Raw genomic sequence first — 15,350 nt, 5'->3', positions numbered from 1 at the left:
GATCGTTTGTATTTGTTGCTGTAACTATGACTCTAGCCTTATATCCTGTTCTTGTGACAGGCTTATGAGCACGTTGACGATCAACAGTATTAACTTTTGATACTCGAAACCCTTCTTTGGAACAACAAAATTCTTGTGTCTTCACATTCCCTTCCACGTAAGCCGTGTTGTTCCCTTACGTGCACTAAACCCATGTTCCCATGCGAATCCCTTGTAAAAGTACCAAGCTTGATCACGTGAACAGAAGAGCTGACCAACCAATCTGTCAGATTCATCAACATTATGCACTTCATGGCATTCCTCGATTGGCTTAACATTGTCTACATCAGTATTATCCATGGCAAAAATTTTGTTGTGCAAGTTCAATGGTCCAGGAGTTGATGGAGATGTAAGCAAAGGTTCATTTTGAACATGTTTCAGTCGTGTTGCTTTCAATAGGATGTTGTATTGGTAGTGGTAGTTAAAGGGTGGGTACAACATTAAATTCGCAGTACATATTTAGGTATGTACAATAACTACAAGTATCGACCCAAAAAACATCAAAACTAATAATTATAATGTAATAGGTAAATTAACAATGTAACAAGTATCGACCCAAACGAGGTGCACGCATAATATATTAGGTCAACATAAAGTATCGACACTTATTAAAAGTATCGATCCCGAAAACATCGAAACCAATAATTATAATGTATTAGGTAAATTTACAATGTAACCGATATAAATATACCGGTTTTATGCTAAAATAGGTCAGCATATAGTATCGACACTTGTTAAAGTTGTTTCGATATTTACGGTCTAGAATGAATGCCAAAAAGGTGTACCCTTAAAGTGTCGATACATTTATTAAAAAAGTATCGATCCCTAAAACATCGAAACCCATAAGTATAATGTTCAATGAAACCGGTATAATTATACCGGTTTTATGAGAGAATAGGTCTAAATCATGTATCGACACTTTTTTAGTTTATGTCGATATTTTTGTCCAGAATGAAATATTAAAACCAACGAGGTGCAAGCATAAAGTGTCGATACTTACGTCTAGAATGAATGCCAAAAAAGGTGTAACCTTAAAAAGTGTCGATACATTTATTAAAAAAATATCGATCCCTAAAACATCGAAACCCATAAGTATAATGTAATAGGTAAATGTTCAATGAAACCGGTATAATTATACCGATTTTATGAGAGAATAGGTCTAAATCATGTATCGACACTTTTTTAGTTTGTGCCGATATTTTTGTCCAGAATGAAATATTAATGCCCAACGAGGTGCAAGCATAAAGTGTCGATACTTTTATAAAAAGTTTCGACACTTTATGAAATATCGAAACCGATAATTATAATGTAATAGGTAAATTTGCAATGTTACCGGTATAAATATACCGATTTACTTATAAAATAGGTCAATATAAGCGCTACCTATTACATTATATAAGCGCTACCTAATATGTTATTGTATTTGATAATATTTCCCGTTAAATACCTATTTTATTATATAAGCGCTATCTATTACATTATATAAGCGTTACCTAATACGTTATTGTACTTGATAATATTTCCCGTTAAATACCTATTTTATTATATAAGCGCTATCTATTACATTATATAAGCGTTACCTAATATGTTATTGTACTTGATAATATTTCCGGTTAAATAATATAACATAACGGTCTAAATTTTAACCGGTCACTTGTTTAACCGGACACGCCGTATATTAGCCGTTTTTTAGGCGTCGCACCGCAGAACTACCCAGAAAATAAGGCTGTAAAAAGTTGATCAAAGTACGGATGTAAAAAGTTCATCAATATGTAAAACTGATTGAAATTGACTTAAGTTAAAATTATTTGTGACTCGAGTAGTGCTGATATGAAACATATTCGAGTCAGAATTGATATTAACTTGAACCCGAGTTTGATTTGAAATTTGTGGATCTAAACCTGACCTGCACCCGATATGCGAACGACCTGAAAATAAATTGAACCGATAATATGATAACCGAACCCAAACTATATCGGACTGTGTAACCCCCTAAACCCAACCTATACGTTACGACCAGATCTAGCGGATCATAATAAAAATTTACAAAAATAAATTTCACGCTTTAAAATCATATATTATTTTAAAAAAACATGATTATAATAAATAAACCCAAATCGAGTGATAGAAAACAAAAAATTATGCAAATTAATTTAAAATACCAGTATATCAAAATAATGGCACATGTCACCAAAATATAAGCAGTTCGGAAGATTGAAACATTACAACAAAATTTTGTATGGAATGTGTCGATCCTCCAAGTGCCTGGTTTGGAAGCCTATCCAAAATATCTGAAAGGGGAAATGAAGAGGGGAGTGAGCTAGAGAGCTTAGAGTGTTCCAATAAGTGCAGAATAAAAAATGCTGAAACATTTCAAATATGATTTCAGAAATCACATATTAAAAATAACAGTATATTTTTTATTTAAAACAAATAACTACGCTCCACCCTTACACCATATGAAATAGCCCAAAACAGGCATCCATAAGGACTTACCCTAGACCCCTAGGATCTAGGAGTCCACTATTGAAGATACATGCATCCATAAGGATGTACCATAGACCACTAGGATCTAAAAGTCCAATATGGAATATCAGAACAGGCATCCATAAGGATGTACCGTATAACCCTAGGATCTATGAGTCCAATATGGATGATCAGAACAAAAATGAATTACCAGCTAGCTGAACCTCAGAGTCTCTAGACACCTACCCAGACAATACCCCCAATAAAACAATTTCAGATAACACCGATAAAATCAGGATGTCATAAATCAGACATTTTATAGTAACAATAATCTAGAGAACAGAGCCAGACAATAAGAAATTTTAGATTAGTAAAACAGAATTTCAGAAAATTAGTAAACAGAATCATTCTTTCAAAATTAGTTAAAACAAATAAATATATCACATAAGGAACACACCTCTAAAAACGGGTCAGATCTGGAATTCTACCGAGTACTTGTCTCGTTACGTTCTACATCAACGCACAATCCTAAGTTAGATCAAAACAGAGTTACTACTAGAGTAGTATTCTAAATGAATTATTTATAAAAGTTACAGAATCATATGACTAATCACAACTTACGTATACAAACAAATCATAAGGTACAGGGTCAAGCTTTCAAATTTTCCTCTCATAAACTCAAACCATCAAATATACGAACTCGAATCCAAGATAATTCTCTTCACGATAAAAAATGATTATTAGAAACAAGTTAAAAATTCGGGAATCCAATCGATAAAACTAAGAACTTATGGAGCCACTGTAATATTTAATTACTAAAATCAGGGACTAAATTGATCTTCTTAAAACCATTATGCCATAATAATAACAATATGGAAGCTAGAAAACAAGGTTAAGCTTTTACCAAACTTGGATGACTAACCTTATAATTTACCCCTTTTACACTTTATCAACAATCCCCCAAAACCCTTTACTTCATATTTTCTTTCATGTTTTTCATTTCCTAGCCATCTCCATTGAAGCTCTGTAGACGATCAAAGAAGTTTCATCGGTCGATCGTTGAACCAGGTGACTGTCGCGTTGACCATGGTCTGCGACCATCGTTCGAAACCCATTGTACACCATCAGACTCATCCCGCTCTCCTCGTCATGGATCTGACCTTCGTTCATCAAGACTCACTGTGAAATGTCGTAGATCTAACAAAAATCATTCAATTTTCTCAAAATAAAGATCGTCGGTTTGCATCTGATGACCGTCGGTTTGCCTCTGATGACCGTCCAATGGAGTCAAGACTTAGCTATGTTGTTCCTTGCTGCCAACTCGACCTTCCCACCACGTAGATCTTCAAAACACACCCAAGTCACCGGAAGATGAACACCAACCATTACCGATGATTTTCGTTTTGTATATTCTCTTTCTTTCTTTTTCTTTCTTTTTTTTATTAATGTTATTTAATTGCTTTGATGGTCTTTGGGACCATAACCATGGTTACTAACCGTGTTGTGAAGGTGATGAAGCGGTATATGGAATGAAGCTTGTATCGTCGATCGTTCAACGCTGTTGGAACATTATCACTACTTTTATCAGAGACGAGAGGGCTATTGCCGTTGTTATTGTTTTGGGTAACTGTTTCGAGGCTGAATATGTTGATAGTTGAGTTAAGGCTTTTAATGGGCCCATTAATCAAAATGCAACTGAAATGGTTTATTGGTTCTTTGATTTTAATATAAACTTTGCACCAAAATATATTATTAATGAGTTGTCCCAAATATTTTGAATAAACCACTAGAATTCATATCATAAAAAAGATGGACTTTTCACGAGAATTCTAGAGTTCCCTAAAACCAAAGAATGGAAAATTTACACTTATGATCCTTCAATCTTTTTAATTTTCTCGGTGAACCCAATTTTTTTTTAATTATCATGCTACTTTAACTCTATATTAAAACTAAAAAATAACGCCAAAGTAGGGTGTGTAATAACTCTGTTAAATGGCTACTTTTAAGGTCTTTTTCACTTAAGTTATTGTTTGTCTAAGGGTTCATTTAGGTCATTTTAGATGCATGTAGCTTCATATAATTGTATTTGTAGTGGTTGTATTATTTTATTTTGTTAAGGTGTCGTATGAGGAGGAAGGTGTGATTTTTAGTGATGTGCAAGAAATAACAAGCAAAGGGCGAGCTGGGAAAGAATGTCGTGGCATCACACGTTGCTGAAGTAGAATGAAATGCCTTGGAATTTCTGGCACATAAAAGGATAACATTATATTTTTATAAAAGGATAGATGGCAAGGCACGTGTCTGATGGTTGCAACCGCCTGCTGGGGACCACTACCAACTGTGGAGATATACCTCATGCATAAGGAGCGACTCCAGGGGTATGATGGGTATTTTGAATGCAAAAACCCAAGAATACCCTTAGATATTTTATTATTATTTAAAGACACCACATAGGATAGAGAGAAGACGTTACTCTAGTAGAAAATCTTCACCTTCTTCATCTTCTCCACCATTCTCTTCCCTCCATTTTTAGTGGTGTTCCTCCGTTAACAAGCTATAAGGAGTGGCGAGCTAGGCGTCCGAGAGGAGCTAGCGAGCTAAGGCGATTCATGGTGGCCGAGGAGAGCTCTGACAGTGCAAGTTAAAGGCTTTTTCCTCCTTCCCCTTTGCTGTTATTTCTCATTTGATTTGGGTTGTAAGGGACAAATGAATTTTATGAATTATTTCATGGATTATTCGAACCCCACCATGAACTAGCTTTATTTGTTGGAAGTTCACTATGGATGTTTAAGTTCTTTCTTTAATGGATGATTGCTCTTTTTCTATGATTTTATTTGTTTTGTTTATGGTGCTTAATGTCTTAAGGTTGTAGGAGCTATGAGAGTAGCCATTCTTTAGGAAAATAATTAATGTTCGAGAGAAATTAAGTAACTCATCTTTAGTGTACGAGAGAAACTAAGGCGGATCAACATAAACAATGGGTTTTAGATAGTAACTAAGTCTAATCCACCTTTAATCATAAGACTAGGATTTTAATCGACTAAAAGGAGTAGTGCTAGGTCGAGAGGGTATATGATAGTGAGAATATTGAATGGTGTTGTTGTGACATATTCTACTAGACTGATGGGATCCCTACACCTGCTAACGCCAAGATGTATTACCATGGCATTCTCAACCCGTTGAGTCCCTTGACTAGAGTTAAAATTTCACTTGGAATTTGTCACCTTGATAGGATGAGTCTGCTTATTTTTTTAAATTATTTTAGATAAAAATAATTGGTTGATTTTAAAAAAGAAAATATATTTCCCCGACGTGATGAGTTCCCATAAATATATTTAATTATTGGCCCACATGGGGCCTACTTACATGAGACCATTTAAAAATATTTTTTTGGGCAAACTCATCATGTATACAGGACGAGTTTGCCATGCACTATAACATTTGTTGTAGATTCCAAAATAAAATTTTGGGTGGCCTAATGGGCCAATTAAATATACCGCTTAGCCTAATGGGCCAATTTTGTCTATTATTTTAGTAGAAATAAATATCATTTAAGTAATTGATTTAAGAAATCATTTCATATGGGTAAACAATTTCAATGCACCATTGCTCCATAATCAGTACACTCTATTCCATCACTCATCTCGTTTATTATGGATGTATAATTTGGAAAACTACAATCACATTCATAGATGTTGGATATATATATCAAAGTTAAAATTAAGATTAGATTATCCAATCTAATACAATAATCCTAATCCAATCAATCCAATTTTACCTTGTACAAACCTTACTTTTCGTAAAGCTTTGGCTTTCCATATCTTTGTATAATTAAGTTTCCTTGTAATCCTATATAAACTCGTCACTTTTAAATGTTACATTTATCAAATATACAAATCCTTTACATGATAATTAAGCCTAGTAGAATTTCTCTACTTGATCATTTTTCTATCACATTCAAACTGAATATCCTTTCATGACTCTATCTTCCACCATTAATAATCTCGTACATCTCAATGCACCTCCAATCTTTCAATCAAACTTACATCTGCCAACTTTCATGTTTGCCGTCGACAAGTGGAGAGCACTCTAATTGGTTTTGGGCTCATCGATTATATTGATGGTTCATAACCTTCCCCATCTCAGTTTACTGATACCGCAACAAAGATTGCTAATCCTAAATATCTACAATGGTGTCATCAGGATAAAATCCTTATCAACGCTCTTCTTGGCAGTTGTGATGATTTAGTTCAACCTTTTATTTCATTTGCTATCACCGCTAAAATGACATGGGATACTCTAGTTGAAAGTTATGCATTCTTTCTTTCAAATCCAAGCTAGCTTGTAATCCGTGTGGTTTTTATCTATCTCTAACTATAAGAAAGACATGCAGGATATTGCCTCTGGTCTTGCCTTGGCAAACTGTCCTAGTTCTGATACAGATCTGTTGATTTCTATTGTCAATCAATTAGGCGATGATTATCGTCCAATAGTTATTTCTCTTTGTATGCATAACACATTGGCTCAATGCTTGAGTTGTATAATATCTTAACTAACCATGAATGTCTTCTCCATGAATATGAGCAAGCAATACTTCTTGCACAACAAATTCTAAGCAGTGATCTAATCAGAGTCATGATTATTCGATCAACTACTGTCGAGGAAAGGATGGAAGCCACTCCAGACAGAAAAATATTGTGTGTAAGTTCTATAATTTGCCAAGGCATATTGTTTGGGATTGTCGAAAGTTTGTTAGATTATTTCACAATAATAACTTTTATCAGCAGTCAATGGCTAACCCACCAGTTATCAACGTTGCTGCTACTCATTTATCATCTGAACCTGCTTATTGGATGTTTGATAGCGGTGCTTCACATCATACAACCATGACTACTACAACTCTTCAGGATTCTTTTGCTTATGATGGTCCTGATACAATTCAATTAGGTAATGGTAATTCTCTACCAATATCTCACATTTGTTGATGTACGGTTCCCACCGCTATTAAGCATTTTTCTCTCACATATGCTTTATGTGTTCCTCAATTACAAATAAACTTGGTGTCAATTTCTCAATTATGCCATACTAATAATGTATCTATTGAATTCTTCGACTCACATTTTGTTGTTAAGGATCAACCCATGAGAACTTTTCTTTGGGGCAATAAAATTGGTGGCGTCTACTGTGCTCCGCTATTCTTTCTTCATCAAATCAATTCAATCAGTTGTTTATCTGTACATCAACTACATCACAAGTTTGGCCATCCGTCTGATAAAGTCAGCCTCTATATTAAGCATATGTAATATACCTTATGACTCATTAGTCTGAATGAATTTCATGGTTCTTCATGTCTTATCAATTACATCAGAAGTTGTTTTATGTACCTAAACTTTTTTTTGTCAAACTAAGTCCTTAAATTACTATATGTAACCATTTTAAGTACCTAAACTATATTTTTTTTATCAAAATAAGTCTGTAAATTTTGACTCTTTTTTACTTTAATCCCCTAAACTATTTTTTTTTCAAAACAAGTACATACTTTTATGTAAGATGTCAACATCTTATTAATCAAAAACTATTTTTCTAACTGAAAAAGTGACAACACTTAAAATGACTAAGGACCAGTTCGGTATAGCTTTTGAAAAGTGAATTTTAAAAGTGTTGTAAAAACAAACTTTTAAAAGTGTTGTATATAAGTGAAGTATAAAATTTAATTGTTTGGGATTGCTGTTAAAAAATGAGTTTGAAAAGATAAAATTTCATTATAGACATTATGTTGTATATTAAAAAATATAGTATTTAAATTATATTTACAATTATATATGAATCATATCAAATTAAACTACAATAAATTCAAACAAAAATTATTATTATATTTGAATTATATCAATTTAAACTATCATAAAAATATAAAAAATACAAATAAAAAATATAATTATAATTATAATATATTTTATATAACTCATTATTAATAATTTAATATATAAATCATGAATTTTATTTTTTAAATAATTAAAATAAATTATTAAAAGTAATAAATTATTTTTTTAAAGATGTTAGTATTAAATTATTAAAATAAAATGTAAATACGCAATTGAGTAGAACCTTCACATTAGTAAGTGTAAAATTATAATTTTCTTACAGATGCAAAGTTGAAAATAAATAAGCTAGAAATCCTAGCTTTTGTGGTTGGTTTGAAACCACAATTTTCATTGCAATTTTTTTAAAATTTTTACATGTCTGGCATTGATTTTACGGTCAAACTGGGTTTTTCTTAAGCTAAAAGTGCTCTTAGAAAGCATTACCAAATGGACCCTAAATATAATAGTTTGAGGTTTAAATACTTAGAGCAAAGAAAATGCAAAGTTTGAGTATTTAGTTTTACTTTAATCCTAAAAATTTTAACAAATTTTTAATAGGGTAAATTACACCGTTCCTCACTAAACTTTACCCTCTCTCCTATTTCCCTCATTGTACTTTCAATTTTTCTATTTTGCTCATTGAACATTACAGATTGAATCATTTTGCTCACTCTGATGTTAACTATTTATCGTCGTTATGATGTGGCATAAGAATAAAAATGATGTTATTTTGAAAAAAACTCAAATATACTCCAAAACGACATCGTTTTGGTGAGTAAAATATGAGGGAGAGTAAAGTTCACTGACTCATGGTGTAATTTACCCTTTTTCATTCACTTTTTCATTTTTCTCTCCGCTGGCCACTCGTCATTTTCATTCCGGCCACCGTCGACTGTCGTAGATTATGACCGTTCGGTCTCAAATTTTATGGGTCGGTTCATCTCGACCCACTGAGTTCGAATCTGGTGGTTGTTTCATCGGAAAATGTCCTAAAACCCGTGAATTTAGGCTAAAACGTTTCGGTTTCCTAACTTTCAATTTAAATTCCGTGGACTTTGGAGCAAGTTTCGATAAAATAGGGGTTGGATTCGGACTCAAGGTGTTGAGGAGAAACGACCCATCCCATTTTGGGACCAAAAGACCACCATCTACGGCGGTTGACAGTGGCAGACGGTGGCATCCAGCCACCTTCTATTTTTATTTTATTTTTTTAATTATTTTATATTAAATAATAATAAAATATGACACATCATCAAACTGTTAGAGAGAAAACAGTCGAGTGAGTAAAATGATTCGATTGTAAAGTTCAATGAGCAAAATAGAGAAATTGAAAGTACGATGAGCAAAATAGGAGAGAGAGTAAAGTTTAGGGAGAAGTGGTGTACTTTACCCTTTTTAATATTTTAAAAGTTTAATAATATTAAATTCTTATATTTTCTTAAAGATGAAATAAGTCCTCAAAATTTTAAATAAAATTAATCATGTCCCCAAATTGGCTAAAAAATTAATTATATCTTCGAGCTTGATTAAAAAAATTATTTGATATGTTTCTATTCACATGTGGATTCTCATATCAACTTGATGGACCATTATGCTAGTACCCTTAATTATCATGTCAGTATCATAACAATCAACGTCATTCAAAAAGAAAAATTGATGTAATTGAATGACTTCAAATATAAATTCGATATAATTAAGAAATGACAAAATCGCTGAATTTGATTTACTTATAAAATGACTCCTTAAACCTTTAAAAATTCGATGTAATTGGGACCGAATAACCACATCAACGATGGTAGACGGTGGCCAAAATGAAAAATGACGTGATGGACGGCGACGATAAACGATCATCTTATTTTCAAAGTAGAGAGAAAATGGGGGGGGGTAAATGATTCGAAACGACGTCGCTTTAGTTTATATTTGAGTTTTTCAAAACAACGCTATCTTCATGCTTGAACCATGTCATAACACATTTAAAAAGTTAACAACATAGTGAGCAAAATGATTCAATTTTTAAAGCTCAGTGATCAAATTAGAAAAATTGAAAGTACGGTGAGTAAAATAGGAGAGAGATTAAAGTTCAGTGAGAATGGTATAATTTACCATTTTTTATGTATTTTTTTTATTTATACCATGACATAAAAAAATTAGATAATCTAATTCACAAAACTAATAAAAGAACAATCTAAATAGAACCTAGTCGAAAATAAAAATTTCACCTAACAAAACCATACCGGAGGTTGGAAAATCCTTGTCTGAAATAGTCTTTTACACATTTAGTTTCCGTTTAAACAATGGGATACGATGGTATGGAATGTAAAGTCAAGACACTGATTTTGCCGTTGCCATTTCTCTATCCCCATAAAAAAAATTAGTTCTGTTTTCTTATTATTGTTGTTATTATTATTAAGCTAGTTTAAATTTGATTTTGAACTTCATAAATTAAAATAATCTATTTTTTTTTTTTTGCAACCACAAACTTTTCTACATTGGTGGAATTAGACATTTTACTTTGGAGGGGCAAAATATCAAAAACAATTTTAGTAATAGCTTTATCTATTAAATCCCTTATATTTATATGTGACTTCATTAAACAAATCTAGATTTACTAGATTTTTTTATATATATTCCCACTAAAATCTTGGAAAAAATGAAATGAAATTGTAGCAGCAAGTTTTGACACTCAAATTGTAGATGGAACATCTAAAATTTTGAGAAAATTATTAAGAACTTACCTTTATTTGTAAAATAAAGTAAGAGCCTAAAAATGTTTAAAATATTATGTGAGATTGCTGAAATATTTTAATTTTCATCCATTAAAATTTTGAAGAAAAATCAAATTTTGATATCCTCTAATATAATTTTCTTATTTTATTTTATTTGAAAACACTATAAAAATAGGAGAAAAAGAAGAAAATCATGATTTGAGAAATAAAGAAATAATATCGAAATAAAAACTTGAAAATATTAAATTTATTAAATATATTAATTATATATTATCGATATTTTTTAGTTCTAAGATATTAGAAGTAAAAAAATAGTATTTTAATAAATAAGTTTAAATTTATATATTTATGACAATTTAAATTATATATATATAAATTTTATATTTTGAGAATATTAATATAATTTCATTAATATATATAAGTATGTATGTATATGAATATGAAAATTTTAACAATTTTAAGAGAATAAAATATTTTTTAAATATTTTGAAAGAGATAAATAAAGTTGTCGAAACTCTAAAGGGTCTTATAATAATTTTTCTAAATTTTGAGGGTTCCGCCTCTGCTTTTTTGAAAATTCCAAGTGTAAATATTTCAAAAATTAGAATAACGCATTTCTAAAAATAGATTATTTGTATAATTTTGTTTGTGAATACAGATAATCAGGAAAAATTAATGGTTTAAATTAATTATCGTCTATTAATTTTCATAGTTTAAACAAAAATTAATTTTATCAAACCAATTCAAATTACAAGAATAATATAACCTCACGCCAAGCATTTAACTAATATAAAAAAGCACTCTCATCTTTGTATTAAATCAGCCAAAAAAGTTGGGTTAACAGAAGAATTCGAAATTGTGCCGAAAACAGTTGAACAGTCATCATCATAAGGGGAGTTGACTTCAATTTTCCCCTGCTGTATTTTGCCTACTCAATCAAATACTGCTCACATTATTAGCTTTCTCAAAGTTGGGCATTTATAAGCTACCTATATTAAATATGAAATTCAACCATTAAATTATTAAAATATAATTATCAAAACATTACAAAATCCTATTTTTTTTAAAAAAAAATAGTATTACTGTTGACAATCAAGTCATTATTTTGGATGGTTAATATTACAAACATCATTCGACCTCAATAGTAAAATGATGTTATTCTATCTAGAAGTATAAAAGAATTTGAATAATTGCGTTTGCAGAATGTATGCATTTTTAATGACTAAGAAAATTTTGAACATCTATTGCCTTTACAAAAGTAACTAAACTAAATTTTGGATTAAAAATCATAAACTCTCAAATTGTATATATTTAAAATGAAAATGTCGAAATAATTGTTCGGTAGATGATTAATTAATCTCAAAGCCGGTTCAGAATCAAGTTGTTGGTGTTGTGTATATTTTTAAAATGTCTAACGACCGTTGGTAGTTAGAACGTTGTGCTCAGAGTATATTTGAAATAAGTTCCTAGTCAAATATATACTTATATATAAACAGAAATTTGAATATTTCTCCAAAGATTCATTGCAGAGAGAGGACTCAACACCAGTTCTAATCTTGCATAATGATGTTCAACAAATTCCCCTACCCTCTGGCTATGGCTGCTTTCTTTGCTATAATTATTTCTCAAGCAGGTGGATTTCTTGGACACTGTAATCGTGTTTAGCCAAGTTTTAACACATGGGTGTATGTTTTTTCATTGTTGTGCTTAAATTTACCAAATTAGGGTCACTTGCTAATAGTTTATTGCCTCTTTTTTACTGTGTTTATAGGGGCATATGACCCTTTAGATCCTACTGGAAACATAACAATCAAATGGGATATCATGTCCTGGACTCCGGATGGTTATGTCGTAAGTATATTTGATTTTATCCTTAAAATTTTATAAATTTATCTCTTTTTAAATTTAAAAAATTCGTTTTTTGATATAAAGTTTTATGTCCGACCCGATTGATGTATACAGGCAGTGGTAACAATGACCAACTTCCAAATGTATCGGCACATAATGAGCCCTGGAGGACCCTAGGGTGGGTATGGCCGAAGAAGGAAGTGATATGGTCAATGGTGGGTGCCCAAGCCACCGAACAAGGAGATTGTTCAAAGTTCAAAGGAAACATCCCACACTGTTGTAAAAAAATCCCCACCATCGTGGACTTGCTTCCCGGTGTCCCCTACAACCAACAGATTGCTAATTGCTGCAAAGGCGGTGTCGTGTCATCCTGGGGCCAAGACTCATCTGCCGCGGTTTCCTCCTTTCAGCTCAGCGTCGGCAATGCCGGAACTTCCAATAAAACGGTGAGACTTCCTATGAACTTCACTTTGCTTGGCCCTGGTCTGGGCTACAGTTGCAGCCAGGCTAAGAAAGTGCCATCCACTGTTTTCATCACCGCCGACCGTCGACGCAAAACTCAAGCGCTGAGTAAGTTTTTCATAATTTGTCGAAAACATTTCCTCGAAAAACGCATTTATTAGGACATAATGACAAAACTACTTTCGATGTTTGTATATGTTGTCATTCTATCCCTGTCTTTTTTTAGAATCATTTTAACTTCTAACGTATCAAATTTTTGTCATAATAGATCTTGTTGGATGAAAACCGTTAATTGACTAACAATAAATATATGTTGTTGACGTGATATTTTCACATGTATCTAATTGCTGACGTAATATATATCAACATCATCACTTTAGGTGACGTGATACATATCACGTCAATAATTGAACACATATGAAAAGATCACATCAGGAACATATGTTAACCGTTAGTCGATTAACGGTTTTTATCCGACGGAGTTTGTTTTAACTAAAAATTAAAATATAGAAGTTAAATACTCTAAAAAAAAGAAGAATAGAGAACACAATGATTATTTGTACCAACATTAGAAAGTAATTTTGTTATTATATATTTATTAGGAAGATTTTACCTAGTATTATGTGCTGTGATTTGTTTTTGCAGTGACATGGAATGTGACATGCACATATTCTCAGATCCTGGCTTCCCGATTCCCTAGCTGTTGTGTCTCAATGTCTTCTTTCTACAACTCCACAATCACTCCTTGCCCAACATGTTCTTGCGGCTGTCAAAACAAGTATAAAACGTGTAGGAGTGATACCGAGATCAGAAGTGTTGTCGGAAAGAACACATCGACAACAACGATTGGAAAGACGAACTCGGGTATAAAATGTACGAACCATATGTGTCCGATACGTGTACATTGGCATGTCAAGCTGAATTACAAGGAGTACTGGCGAGTGAAGATGACGGTTACCAATTTCAATTACCGAATGAACTACACGCAGTGGACGCTGGTAGCTCAACATCCAAACCTCAACAACATCACTCAAGTTTTCAGTTTCGATTATCAACCGCTCATTCCTTATCAATCAATAAGTAAGTTTGGACAGTATAGCAAATGCATATGTGGATTTGGGTACGGATGGACCGAGACGACGGACGGGGATAATTTTTATCCTAAAAATATTAAATTATTATATATTTTAGATTTTTTTTATTTTTTTTATTTTTCTATTAATAATCTATTTCCGTCCCTAAAATTTTATATGCTTGTCCTATAACATAAAATCTTACGCCCATCCCTGATCATAAGCGGATTTGAATGATCTATTGTGCAGATGACACAGGCATGTTCTATGGTTTGAAGTTCTACAATGACGTTCTAAAGGAAGCCGGGGTAGATGGAAACGTGCAATCAGAGTTGATCCTTAAAAAGGATATGAATACTTTCACATTCAAGCAGGGTTGGGCTTTCCCTCGAAAAATATACTTCAATGGCGATGAATGCATGATGCCAGGTCCCGATGAATATCCTTATCTACCAAACTCTGCAATTTCAAACCTAATTTCCTCATCAAAAGTGGCTTCCTTTTTGCTTCTGGTTTTTCCTAATCTTTTGCTGATAATTTGAAGAGAGTGATATTTTGTTTGAAAATATTATACCTAATGAGCCCAATCCGAAATGGGAATGAAATGATTTGTTAACATTTCAAATTTCCATACACAATAGCAAAAAGTATATGTCAGTCTTCAGTGGGACAAGATGAAATATAATTAGTCATATGCCAATTTTACTGCAAGTAAATATTTTGCTTGAGTTACAACTTACATGCATTTCTGAAGTAATTTTCAGAGAAAAGGAAACTCTAATTGTATTATTCCAAATTTTAATAAATATATGATCTTTTAATTAAATAAAAAATTAAAACATTATATACGAACATTGGTATAGAATAGTACATAA

At 32.1% G+C, this 15,350-nt stretch overlaps 1 pseudogene; it reads left to right on the top strand.

Moving 5' to 3' along the window:
* The first annotated feature begins 12,635 nt into the window (after window positions 1–12,635).
* Window positions 12,636–15,017, top strand: LOC120139387 (annotated as a pseudogene).
* Window positions 15,018–15,350: the final 333 nt, after the last annotated feature.

The sequence above is a fragment of the Hibiscus syriacus genome, unplaced genomic scaffold (assembly GCF_006381635.1).
Source record: "Hibiscus syriacus cultivar Baekdansim isolate YM2019G1 unplaced genomic scaffold, ASM638163v2 tig00110745_pilon, whole genome shotgun sequence".
NCBI lineage: Eukaryota > Viridiplantae > Streptophyta > Magnoliopsida > Malvales > Malvaceae > Hibiscus > Hibiscus syriacus.
The sequence above is the reverse complement of the archived record's forward strand: the minus strand, read 5'-3'. Positions and strand labels throughout refer to the sequence as shown.